Genomic DNA, 14,685 nt, shown 5'->3' on the forward strand with positions numbered 1-14,685 from the left:
GCAGAAGATCACTGCTAAAAATAATTTAATTATTTTGTAAAGAAAGTATATAATTAATAAATGATAATATGAACAGAAACTGCTCAAGAATACCTGCCTATGAAGACGAAGCTATTGTTGGCTCAGGCAAACTTGATGAGGTTCGCAAAACGGATGCCCGTGTGTAGACGCTATCCCGGCGTAATGATTCCGACTTTCGAATCTTCGTAATTTGTAATTAATAACAAAATGTGTAGATAAAAGTTGCTGGTTATATGCAAAATGCAAGTATTATAGTAATATAAAAATGCTAAATATTATTCTCATGACATAATTTTGGAAGTCACTGCTTTTGCATTTCTCTTCAACAGATAATTAATATTTTCTGTCTTGAAATATCTGTTGAATATCTATTTTTCTCATAAAACCTGTAGTGTTTCAAATTTTTTTAGGCTCTCTGTTTTATACTACTAATATGTCATTGTATTTGGAACTGTAATGGAAAAAAAAATATGAAAAGGGGTGCATTATTTTTGCATTTTAATCTTTTATCTTAAGCGTAAATGTTTTCGTACAGCTTTCCTAAAATCACTCCCGATCATATACAAAATCCATACTGTTAAAAATGGTTTACTGGGCTTGATTTACTTGAATTATCTTTTCAATGAAAGCCACAACCCCGAAATATACCAACTTAACATTTTAAATCTGTTACGAGTTTGAATGTTTTTAGAATGCTGTAAACAAACAGAAACTGTTCTACGAATTTCCTTACTTACAGAATATCTTGATAAGCATATCAGTTTTGAATGAAAATATTTTGTAAAAGCCACGAGTATGGCATTTTTATTTAAACGAACATTTGTACGATAATAAATATAAAAAATCTGATGTGTACAGCACATGACTTGTACAGAATATTAAATTATACGCATTTTTTCTTGCATTTCATTTAAACTTAATGGATTGAATTAAATCTACTTCGCCGACAGCGCATAAACCACAATAGAATAAATGCATTCTTTAAAATTCACTCTATTTGTTTACCATAGCGATACTCTGCCGCGAGCTTCACTTAACAGTATTATATTTCGTTCATATTATTACTCAGAATGCACAAAATTTATATTATTTAAAGAATTATCTAATCGTTGTCACATGTTCTTTTCAAATACTATAATAAAGCTAGAACGATGTATAAAAGAAATTAAGCAAGCAAAACAAAAAAGAAACAGTTTTTCACAGACGATTGAGTACTTCTCATTGAATTAATTCAGTTCTCACTTCGCGACAAGGCAAAAATACCAAATATCTGTATTAAAATTACGAAGTAAATCTGAAACACTTATTTCCTCGAAAAAATTCCAGAAAGGATTAAACATGATTTAATTCGCAATAATAAATGAAGGCGTTATCTTTGCTGTTGCGAAGATAAGTTTCTTTAGATTGGCAACAAATTCACTATTCTGCTGTTTCAAATGTAAACAAGCAATGACCACCATCAAAAACATTATTAGGCTTAGCGGCACTTAAACAACTTTAAAATTGTTGATTCTAAAAATATTGCATACAGATTTACTAAAGGCATAAAAACCTTAACCGGAAGATAAGAACAATTTTTAAAGCAAAAAATGTACAATTTACAAACATATAAGAGTAAAGAACCTCAGATCACTGAACCGGGTAACAGAGTAGATATATATATAAATACAATTATATACGTTTGGTGCGGCCGATTGCAACCAAAATACGCGGTGCACAACTAAATGCCCTATATACTAGTTTCGATGGTTTTACCGAACCATCATCCTCAGCTGCAAAAGCGCAAATGAACGAGATAAGATATAATGAAAATTAGATTGTGAAAATTTGAAAATATAACGCTGATTTTAGTTCTTTGACTTCCAATTTAATGTTTGTTCGGCTTGTTATTGTATCTTAATTAAACAAAGCAATGTTGTTACTTATTAGCTTACAATATGATTTATTCAATATGGTATTTTTGTAAAGAAAGAGTGTTGCTGTACATTTGGTAAAGTATTAATAAACATTTCATTTAATAATTATAAAAGTTATTAATTATTTAATAATTAATCATAAGAATATGAATAATTAAATATTTTTTCGGAGATATATTTTCCGGCGATATTTTTTTCTAGGGATCCCAGCATACATTTTTGAAGCATTATGCTCTAAATAAATGTCTTGTTTGAACATAGCATTTATTGTTGACAAATCTCCAACCAAAGGAAATACCTTACTAGGGAGGATATTCAAACAAAAATTTTTATTAGAATAAATATTTTCGTTATTTTAATACTACTGATAATATACAAACATTAGTTTAAGTTCACTATAGTTGAGTGAATAAGATTGCTGGATGTTGATAGTTTGTTGTTGGCAACCGAACAGTTTAGCTGCTTGTGGTCTTTATTATTTTCCCGATGCGTAACGTGAATTCAAGCCAATTTTATTTAGGAAATTGCCCACGAAGGTGTTCTCTTAAAGCAGATAACCCATGACTTCTTAAAAACTGTAAAATAGAATCTGTGGATATTTTCCGTTATACAATAACACGAAGAAAATGATTTCCTATACGAAACATATGATTAGCGCTGTTATTGCCCGCTGTTTAATTAAATGCATCCATCTTATTTCTTACAATTAATTTTCCTTTTTCAAAGAAAGTTTGATTTCAGTAAAAAGTACTATTTACAATGTGTCATTTTATTTTGCTCGTTTTTCATGCAAATATTCAAATTCAGATAGATATTGCGTAAATTCAGAGAGCCAACTAGTCTCCAAGCGGTAAGCACCGGTAAATTCTAGCGGCTGCATGGGAGGCTTAGGGGTTTTTCATAAGTACAATTGATTGTGAATTAACAGTTTGTTTCCCACAAAAAAAAATCTATCCTGAAGACTTCCTTTTCCTTAGACAAATAGGTCCTGCGTGCTTTATCATAATCCAAAATCTTAAGCGTATAAATCTTTTATCATAGCCGATGATGACGATAAAATATTTTCTATCTGATGTGTCAAGTTAGCATAATTGTATATTTCTAATGAAAATTGTTTGGCTCATGTTACCCTATAATGAAAAAAAAGATTCAAATTGGTTTTTAGCTTAAACAGTATTTTCATTATTAATTATATGACGATTTTATCAATAGTATTCTTAGTATTAATTGCAGGCATGTATTCAAAAATACAATATACACAAAGCTGTGTATAATGATTACGGCTAATTTTTATATAAAATTTTATAGTATAAAAATTTAGGTTTATAGATCAGCCATATTTGAAAGAGTACTTGTGTATTATAAGAAAAGAGAGAGAGAAATTTAAGAATCAAAAAATTTACCACGAAGTAATATAAAAATGCAATAGAATACAAAAGAGTACAATACTATTTCATGTTTTGTGGATATACTTGAACACAGAAACATGTTTCAGCTGTATTCGTTCATCGGAGAAAAACTTTTCACATGAAGCTATTTTTTTCAAATCTTTCACTATACAAGTAATACAAAAGCAGTATAGGAATTTCTTTTCTTAATACCCAACCGAAGAGCTGAGGGGACGTACAATGGTTAACATACAATGGGTGTCTTGAATTATTTTGCTTTCCATGCAGTTTCCTTATATATGTAAAACAAAATAAACTTTCACCCATTCCAAGATTTCAAGAACTCACAGAGAGAGAGAGAAATATCTATAACAAATTTTATTGCTGTCTGACTGATTGCTTCGGAAACAATAAGTCTTTCAACTCAAGCTTTCAAGCTATTCAAATACGAACGCTTCTCAGCAAAGCCATTTGGATAGCATCTGCTTTGTTAAAGAAAACCTTCTGGGGGTAAAATCATCCACTTCATCGGGTTTTTCAAACAAAGCAGTCAGTGGTCCTGTTACTAACTGCTGACCTAGAGAAATTTCTCAGAAACTTTTGTTCGAAAAAAACGAGTTTTATATTTTTAAGAATTTCCATTAGCACCGAGTAAGGAGACGAAATTTAATTTTCTTTATAAATATTTTTCTCAGACAATACTTTAGTCTTTTTCAAATTACGAGAATAGCGCGTTAGTGCATGCATTTTCAAATCAGATTTATTTAATTAATACCCACATAGCACAAAAACATCCTTGGGATATCCCAAGGATGTTGCTCGCGGGATATGCGCACATCCTCAGAACATCCCGGAATATCTCGCGAACCTCCTAAACACCTCCTCCCGAGTGCTTAATGTCACATCCCGGGATATCCTCAGGACATCCTAACCAAGTCCCATCGACAGTGTGCGGGATGTTATTAGGATATGAACTCCTACTTACTACATCCTCAAGACATCCCACAAACCTCCTAAGCACATCCCATTATATCCTAAAAACATCCTATCTATGTCCCATCGACAGCATATGGGATGTTATTCGGATTTGAAGTCCTACTTACTACATCCTCAGGACATCCCGTAATATCCCAATTTCCTCCTAAACTCATCCTCCTGAGCGCTTAATGTCACATCCCATTATAATTAGCGCTTAATGTATATCCTTAGGACATCCTATCTACGTCCCACCGACAGCGTATGGGATGTTATCAGGATTTGAAACACTAGTTACAATATCCCTTTAACCTCTTAAATACATACTCTCAACTGCTTAGTATCACATCCCAGTATATATACAGAGGAAAATTCCAGTGAAAGTATGTGAAGGTGTGATGATCTAAAATCTACTTTTTTTTACACAGATAGTCTCAAATCGTTCTCCTATGGTTACTATGGAAAAATCAGAAATGTTGAAAATATTTATACAATTTATTTTGTTTTTAAATCTGAATTTGTGAATATATTAAAACTGAGCAAGGAAATTAAAATGAATTATTAATACAAAATATTAAAACTGAAAATTTTGCTTTTATTTTTTAGATATTAAAAATCTTTTGATCATTTTTAAACATCCAATAGCCCCCAAATTGAATTATTCATAATTAAATTATTTTACAAAATCAGTTTCTAATTTCAGTTAATTTGTATTAAAAATTGAATAATAAAATTACCCATTTAATAATCTTTACATAAATGAATCATCTTTCTTTAAAACATGTAAGGAATTTATAGTGTTTTGATGACACTGTTGGGAAATTGTTAAAAGGAATAAATTGTATTTTTAAAACTAAATCAATTCCTAGCCTCAGAATAAATATGTTTTCGTAACATGAGAATGCTGCAGGCTTTTTTATATATTTAATATTTAGTTGTAAAAATTTGACATTATGTTAACAATTCAAAAAAAAAAATCTGAAAGGCCTCAGATTTTAGCAGTCACTCAAAGAGGCTAAAAGTTTATAAATGCATAGATTATCAATACAGATAGGGCAGTGGAAATAGCAAAACATTTTATAAGATACTGACACCAGAAAGTTATATATCTTCTATATATTTGAAAAATGAAGAAATATATCATGTAATTATGTAGAAATATTAAAATGTTTTCAATTAGATATATCATGAATTAAATGCATTTTAAATCAATCAGATTAAAAATTAAAAAAAGCATTGTTAAGAACTGTGTGTAATGCTTTTAAATAGCTTGGCTTGTTAGTCAATAATATATTAGATTTTAAAGGTAAATATGTTAAATTTTGCCAAATGGCAAGACTTGAATGAAAAGCGAAACAAGTTTACGACTGACGACATGAAGTCACATTTCAAAACTAATAGCCCTTTTAGATTAAAAAAAAAGTTCTGAAAATAATTTGCAATGGTTCATTGGTATTATTTTATGCAAAATTCAGTAAAATGAAATTTACCCATTGGAATCAGCACCAAATTAAACTTTGTAAATTCTAGCGCATGTTAAAGGTTGTCTCATCCAGAATTTTATTACTAACCATTCATTTCAGAGCAAAATAAAACAGTAATTGCCATTTATATGACAATCAATATCAAAAATTTAAATCTGCATTTTAGGCAACATAGAAAAACTTCAAAAGATCTACTGTTTACCATGCAATTAAGGCATTTTATTCTGCTATCAACTCTACCAATTATTAATTCCATTAAGTATATTCAGTTTACTCTTTCTGCTCAATATATGCAATGTAAAATTTTCCGTAAATTTATTAATTCATTTTATTTTGAGGTGAGCTTTTATTCAACTCTCAATGTCAACGAGAATGTTTAGTTCATTTTTTATTCGGTCTCAAAAGAGAAATCAAAATACGTGGATTTATGTACGTGTATTTATGAATCAAAATACATGAGAAATCACAGTGAGAAAAGCACTGCTACCTTAAACTGTGATTATATATAACAAATGCAGTGAATTATAGTTAAAAAATAGGGAAAATATTTATATCTCTGAACTATTTCATATATAACATTTTCAGTTTCGCATATGTGGCAATTTAAGAACTTTTTTACGTATACCAATTTTTTGAAATATCTGCAAATTTTTGTATCTTCAAGGAAAGCTTATTCTTTCACCTTTAGTATATAAGTAATGGTAATTTACCAATGGGAATACAGAATACCTTAATGGGGAATACAGAAAAATATCTAACCACTTACCTTTGTAACTTCATCTGCAAAGAGACTAAAAAAGTAGTTCAGCTAAATCTGCTATAATAAATATTTATAATAATGCTAAATTATGCAATATCTATTAATATGACAAATTTTTGTAAAGCTATTTATTTGGATGAAAAATAAACACATTCAGAAATTTATGGCACTATATTATGATTAACAGAGGAAAAACACTTTTCAAAATTCAAAATAGTTTTTATTAATCCAATTTATCACATTTTATTTGAATTCATGAAAAACAATCTTATATCCATGTATTCTTATGTATATAAGAACTCTTGATAAATTGGATCTCTGTCATTGCCTTTCACAGCATCTAAAATAAAAAAACACTCACAATTACTATATGTGAATATAATTCATAATTAAATTTAAACAAATGACTATTAGAATGCAAATTAAAGGAATCATTTAAAATATTTTAACATTTAGTACCTATAAACAGAGTAGCAATTATTTGATTTTTCGATTATAGTAAAATAAACATGGGGGATGGCTTTTAAAATTTTTTATGTCAGAAACTAAACTCAAACCACCAGCTGAACATATGAGCAGTTTTATCAATCAGCCACTGGTAGGTAACCTGGATACTGAATTAACATATAAAGTTTCCAAGATAAAGAGAGAAACAAAATTATGATAATCACATCTTACCTATTCATAAAACTATTTTAAATTTAATGTGTAGGCAAGTCCAAAAAGAGTGAGAATGAATTTATTTTGCAACACAAAGTAAAGTCTTGCAGGAGCAAAAAAAACTTGTCTCATGAGATTGGCAAGTAAAAAATAATTAACTGCATCTGGTAACATTTATCTGACAACACATAAGTAATTGTTAGCTACGTGCAGAAAATAAAATCTGATCAGGGGCGAAGCTAGAGGGGGGCATCTGTCCCCAGGCGCAGAATCCAAGGGGCGCCAAACTGATGTTACGACATTTTAGAATTAAATGTTTTCCATCCTTGGCAAGCAGTAGGGGGTGCGAAATCTTCAGTTGTCCCTGAGTGCTGAAAACCCTAGCTATGACTCTGAATCTGATCATGTTAATGCAATTTTAAACTTTTGAATTTAACCGCAGAAATTTACCAAAGAAGTACTTGTAACAGTAGTAAATGAAGATGTGGCTAATCTTTACTGTATGGTACACCTTGGTTTCTGTCTGAAAAAAAATCGCAAAGTGGTATTGGTTGTTTGTGAAATGTGGAAGCCCATTGCGTGAAATAAGTTTTTCGGTAACCCTAATGTTGATAATGTTGGCGAAAGTAGCCTTTGGGGAAAAAAAAAACTTTTTTTTTGTCAATAAAAAGGAGTTATGGAGTTATTTCTGCAAATATTGCCAACGTTCTGTGATAAATTTAGTTTTGGGCTACTTTTTTTAATAGCAAACCTTTTGTACGGTCCCAGGTTTTTGGTTCTTACCATTCTTTCCAATTGCTGTGTTTGGTTGCACGGAAGTGGTATGGTCTTGTATTTTGAACATGCTATTTATTATTTTGGTGTGGGTACCATCGTTTGAGTATGTCTGAGGTGACTAAGAGACGAAAAATTTAATTGAATTGCTTACCTGGAGGATGGTGGTGGGAAGCCTAAACATATGCATGTGAAAAAAAAAGGTATGTTAAAAAAATGTTTCATTTATTTTTTTGTCTCTGTGTGTTAATTTTTGTTAGAAGATTTGTTGTTTAATGTTTTTATGTTAGGAAATATGTATTTTTGGTAAATTATTCCTCTCTGTTTGTGTATTTTTGGTTGTCTGTGTGTTAAGACAGTGGCGAATTTTTTCTGGTAACTATGATATTTTTAACTTTCTGATTTTCTTAAAGTGAAAATAGATCAATGTGTACATGGACAAAGTTAAGGCAGTGCACAATGCCCAGTTTGTGCAGTTCTCTGTTTTAATAGGTCGATGTGTACATGGACACAGAGTTTGTGTATGTCTTTGACTTCTTATTTTAGTTTTGTGTAGCAGCCACCTTGAAATTGGTGCCGATCCTCTCAGGTGACGATCTTGATATAAAAAAAAGAAACAATTCGCCAAGGGTTACAGTAGAGTAAATTTTTACCAAAGATGTTCTATCATAATCACCATTTCAGTGGTTTAAACACTAGTGGAGCAGTATGCAGAGATTAAGATTTGAGTTTTGTTAACACAGCATGATGGTTTAGGCACTCCAGCCATTAAAGTGAACAAAATTATAATAAACATAGCCACAATAATTGTCTATAAATATTGATGTATACACTGCATTAACTAATATATTTCTTATGCTAGTATATACAGAATCCTTAATCGAAGGGAAAATCAGAAGACTGTGCATGCATTTTCCTTTAACTGAAACATGGATTTGACCATACAAATCTCAGTCTTACGGGACATGCCACACTATGCAGATAGACAGTAAAAAGTGCTTGTGTTGTTTTTATTTATTAGAGGTATGAAATAAATATACTTCTAGACTTTAATTTTTTCTTTTCTTGTTTTACATTTGGATTACCTATCAAAAAGTAAGGAATTTTGATATTATTACAATATCCAAGTTAAAATAACAATTATTGGACATGTTAAAGTAATGAAAATTTTAAATTAGGTTAAAAAGTAACCCTTAATGTGGCATATTTTTGAATTAAACTCTATCGACATTAAAGACAACAAAACGTCCCTCTTTATTAAGGACTTAACTAATTTTAAATACGGAGCTATGAATGAATTTTTTCCCTTGCATGTTATAATAACTGAAACAAAATTACTCTGATACAGTCAAAATTCCTAAATGCAAGTACATAAAATTTACTTAAGCAATTTAAAGAGATGAGACACACTGAACACATGAATAAATTTCTATCAAAGAATAATTTATTAAATTTGGCCCGTTCCATAGTAAACTTCAACCATTAGATTACATTATTACACCATGTTATCAGTTTGAAAAGCAAGTCATATGCTAGATCTTTGATGTAAAAGAAATGCACAAAATAATATACAGATTATTGAAAAATGATGTATACCAATGTTTATAGATATGATTAAATGTAACAGAAAATTTACTGTCACAACCACATTTTTAAGTGAAATGTATTATTTTAACATTTTACAATATTTAAGGTATGGCATTAAATGCAACATTATGTGCCTGGATATAAGTTAGTAAATTAAGAAAAAAAAAAAAAAAAAAATAATAATCAAAGAATGAATGTCATGAAAAATTTCAAAAACAAGCAGAATTTAATTTAGAAGACCTTTAGACACTTATGATAAATAAATCTGAGAATTCTTCACCCAAAATTAAATTATAATTAACTAAAACCAGTTTGACTGACCTTCTACAAAATCCTTCAGCTGCAATTTTTTCTAGCTTGAAAACCAAATTCTTCTCCACATGGTAATAACATCTTAACCAGTTGAAATTCCTGCAGAAAGTTTGATAACACAGTAATAGAATTAATAGAATAGAAAAATTAACACAAAAGTATAGAACATCATTTAAACTTAACATTATTACAAATTTTGGTGCTTTCTGACTATCTGCAAAGCTGTGAAAATTGGCAAAATGGTTAGTTTATGGTTCATATCTACTGCTCTGTTCACAAGTAGTAATTCAAATAAGCACTTTATAAGAAACAAGAAATTTTAGGATGCACACACACGAAAATATATACATTGGGTCAATATTCACATATTTTTCATCCAATGGAATACTATTCAGAAATAAAGATTAAATATAAAGCATATAAATAAATGTGTGTGGTATGCATATTCATAGTTTGCTATTATCGTGTGCATACTCTTGCTGTTTTAGCATAAGTTGAAGCTGTGAGGGCAGATGATAAGAAAGTATCAGAATTTTTCATGTATAAGAAAAGATTGCCCTGACAATAGTATATCAGTTGTTTAGCACTGACATTTACATAGCGCATTAGAAATATATAGTAATATATGTATAATAAAAAGATAATTGCATATTATTAATTCATTTTTTTAAATGCCAAACTTTAACAATTCTTTCACATATAATTAAACAGAATTCTTTCACATGAACATCTAAAATCCATTCTTAACTAAAGAATAAATAATAAAACCACGTAAATTTCTTATCAAGCCCATCATTTCCGAAACGTCTACTTCTGAAAGTTCCCAGCATTTTTCAATATATTATTAAATTACTAAACTAAGCATCAATGATCGTCATGTTCGCTAATGTGGCAATATCTTTCACACTTCTTTGTTACCACAAGTAACAAGTAGGCTTCAATAAATCTTTAACTGTTACATGCTACTTTTGTCTAAAATTTGTACAAATAATAAAATTAAATGAGCTCTTTATAATATGCTCAAAGAAATAATTTTGTATGAAAATTTGTATGTTATATATTGCCCTGATTAATGATTCAGGAAATAATTCGGGTTTTCAAAGTGCTTCCAATAATCCAAATTTCAGCTTGTGTCAAAATAAAATCTATAACACAAAGATAAGCAAATTTCCTTATGAACAATGCATTTTAACATTATTCAATCACTGGCAATCACACAGTACTGATTGCTTCAATAAACATTACTGTAACTGTGTTATTTAAAAGACTGTAATGTTTCAATTATTTCCTTAATTAAAACATTACAGTCTTTTCCTCCTTCTAACACCAAAAGAAAACCCAGATAAGAAATATAAAAATATCAGTAAAAATAAATTATATTATTAAATGACACTTTACATTAATTACACTTATGCATATATTATTTTATTATAAATTATTTCAAAATCAAAGAAGAGAAGGGGGAGAAACTTTAATATTGACATTTCTAAAATGATATAAACATTAATCATTTAGTACAGTTTGTTATTTCAGGCAAAAAGAATTCACTTTTCTGGATAGCATTTATATTTCCATCTCACTTTCAATAAAACATTAAGAGAAATGCATATAATTTAAACACCACTTTATTTTATTTATCAGACAGATTATGTCAACTCGAAAAAAACCTATCAGTAAAATTCGGTAGTAATAATTCTGAATGTTAGGCAACTTGCAAGATTCAACAAAAATTATCAATACTTTTATTATAATGACAATATTACAGTAACATATACATAAAATTAAACTGCATATAACTATAAAATAAGCCAGCATATAATAATGGTGCATTGGTTTCTAAAACAATGGGCTCGATGAAAAAGTACATGTATTAAGGTAGGTATTCATATTCTTCAGCTTTCCTAATATTCTCATGTTCACTTTACATAACTAAAGTATCTAAAATACAATAAAAATGCAAACAATATTTATGAGAAAATGTTAAAAGCAATCATAAGCATTTGATTGAATGACCATATTTTGTCTTCCTGCAAGTCGAATCTTAAAATGATATGCAGTTTGAAAAATGCTTAATCCTTTTATAAAATATTCAAAAAAGATTAAAAAAAGGTACTGTTCTGTTATCAAGACCGGGTTCAGAATTGTATTTATGTATGCTTGTATATTTGTATGTTTGTGTGTCTACATATACACATCTGTGCACATACTTACAAACACAGGTTCATACATTTCCGATTCTGGTCCCAATAACAGAACAGTACCCCCAAAAAAACTTGAATTACAAACTAGATTAAGATAATGTTTCAACCATACATATTTTGGACAAAACAATGCAAACTCTTATTTTTATACAATTGTTCAAGCTATTTAACATAAATTTATTGCTGCAATAAAATAATAAGCAATCTGATCACTATTATTTTGGGAACAGCTTTAGTATAGCCCACCTTCAAAGTTTGGCGAATTTGGTTTGGCGCCAAAGCACATGAAATACGTTGTTTTGAAAAATGGTTGCCATCCAGATTTTCGACGAAACTCCGTGTTTCATAAAATGGCGGCCATCTTGATTTCACCAGAAATCGTGGATAATAGAAATAAGTTTACGACTATTATACACGATTTTAAGAGAAAGAAATATTAAGAAATGATTAATAAAAATGATTGAGGTTAAAAGGATGTAATTTTAAAAACAATACCGGAAACCTTTAGCTATTTCACCTTTAATAAATAATTTGGTGTGACGTCACAATGTATTCTCCATGCTACGCGTAATTTCTATTTTCTCTTTAAAAAAAATAATGAATTGTTTATTATTGTAAATTAACATCAAATTCTTTAAATTTACATTTCTGAGCTTAGGTGTAACTGAAAATAAGTATAATAAATAGTTTATATTTAAAATTATCATGATACAGTAAGCGAATTCTACCAGTTATTACAACGATAAAGAACGTCTCAGTCTCTCATACTTTTATTTCATACAGCTTCAGTATTTTCAAATATTTTTAAGCTTTAGCATTTATACAAATAAAAAAAGTTTTTCTTAATTAATACTCTGGAAAATATCAATTTTATCATATTTACAAATTAACGTTTTGCTACGTAACAACATAATCCCTTATATACCAGTAAGTAGACAATTTTCACTATTTTCTAAAAATTTTAAACTTCACATTAATGAAAAACAGGTTCTTAAATTCCTAAATCACATTATATTCTCTGTAGGCAGGCATACAAGAATTCTACACATAAATAAATAAAAAATAAGTTCTCGCAATTGAAGAAAATACTATAAAAAAATAAATACTACAAATTAGGAACACTAAGCAATGCTTCACATACACACACACATACAGTGTCTCACAAAAGTGATGGGACACTTGTGCTTTACAAAAGGGAACTGAAGTAAAATAAATTTAAAAAAACATGTAAAAATTTTTTGTGGGTGTGTTTCATACTTAAATTTAGTAACAATTATTACATAACATACATTTTCTCAAAATATTAAAATATCAATTTAATAAAAATACAATTGTTTAGAACGGAGCAAAAAATAGCTCACATAAGTGATGGGACACTTACTTTTCCATCAAATATTTATCCAAAAATTTTACTTTATAAAAGGTTTGAATATTTTGTTGGATTTCCTTTTACATTTAAAACATGATTTAATCTTCTTGGGATCGATCCGACTAATTTTTTTGCGATTTCTGGAGTGATTTTACCCCATTCTTCTTGAAGCACCGATTTTAATTGTTGTTTTGCAGAAATGGTGTGTTTGCGAAATTCTTCCTTGGGTTTTATCCACACCAAGATTCTACCGTCAGAATCAAATATATTAAATTTACTCTCATCAGCAAATATAACTTCATTCCAGTAATCAGAATTCTTATTTATGTTGGATTTTGCGAAAGCCAGTCTGAGGTTTCTGTTCTTTTCACTCACGAAGAATTTTTTCCTGGCTGCTCTACCGTGATATCCAGAAGATCGAGTTACTCTTCCAGTAGTCTCAGGATTAACAATTACTCCATATAATGCTTGTAAATCAGCAGCAACTTTAGGAGCACTCATTTTTGGATTTCTTTTAATATTTCGAAAGATAATTCGCTTTATTCCATTGGATAGCTTTGATGGTCGGCCAGGTCTTCTTTTGTCCTGAATCATATGATTCTTTTTATATCGTTTAATGATATTGAAAACTGTTGAATGACTCAGGGTAACTGTTTCGGCAGTTTCTCTAATAGAATTTCCACGTTCAATATGCAAATTAATAACTAATTTTCGAATTTCAGGCAAAGTTTCTTTTCGTTTAGCATTCATGGCTGCACAGAGATAAAAAACAGGGAAATTCCAAAACAAACTGGAGAGAAATACTGCAGACGATTTTATAAATTATTGCCAATTGCTTTTGAGTAAAAATAAAAACCCCAAAAAATATTTTTATTGCTTACTTCAGACGATTTTTGTTGCATAGTGCGTAGTAGTATCTAATAGTGTCTCATCACTTTTTTTTATTGCTTACTTCAGACGATTTTTGTTGCATAGTGCGTAGTAGTATCTAATAGTGTCTCATCACTTATGTGAACCATTTTTTGCTCCGTTCTAAACAATTGTATTTTTATTAAATTAATATTTTGAGAAAATGTATGTTATGTAATAATTGTTACTAAATTTAAGTATGAAACACACCCACAAAAAATTTTACATGTTTTTTTTTAATTTATTTTATTGCAGTTTCCTTTTGTAAAGCACAAGTGTCCCATCACTTTTGTGAGACACTGTATTATCAAAGAACTCATATGATCAAG

At 29.3% G+C, this 14,685-nt stretch overlaps 1 long non-coding RNA gene across 1 annotated transcript; it reads right to left on the reverse strand.

The window, feature by feature from the left end:
* Positions 1-6,742: 6,742 nt before the first annotated feature.
* Positions 6,743-12,316, reverse strand: LOC146999470 (uncharacterized). The gene is made up of 2 exons (XR_015043606.1): positions 9,887-12,316; positions 6,743-6,884 (listed from the first exon to the last, which is right to left on the reverse strand). It is a non-coding gene; the product is annotated as an uncharacterized LOC146999470 (long non-coding RNA).
* Positions 12,317-14,685: the final 2,369 nt, after the last annotated feature.

Source organism: Stegodyphus dumicola, chromosome 1 (assembly GCF_044657685.1).
Source record: "Stegodyphus dumicola isolate Sdum_Otavi_A_Nest chromosome 1, ASM4465768v1".
NCBI classification, from domain to species: domain Eukaryota; kingdom Metazoa; phylum Arthropoda; class Arachnida; order Araneae; family Eresidae; genus Stegodyphus; species Stegodyphus dumicola.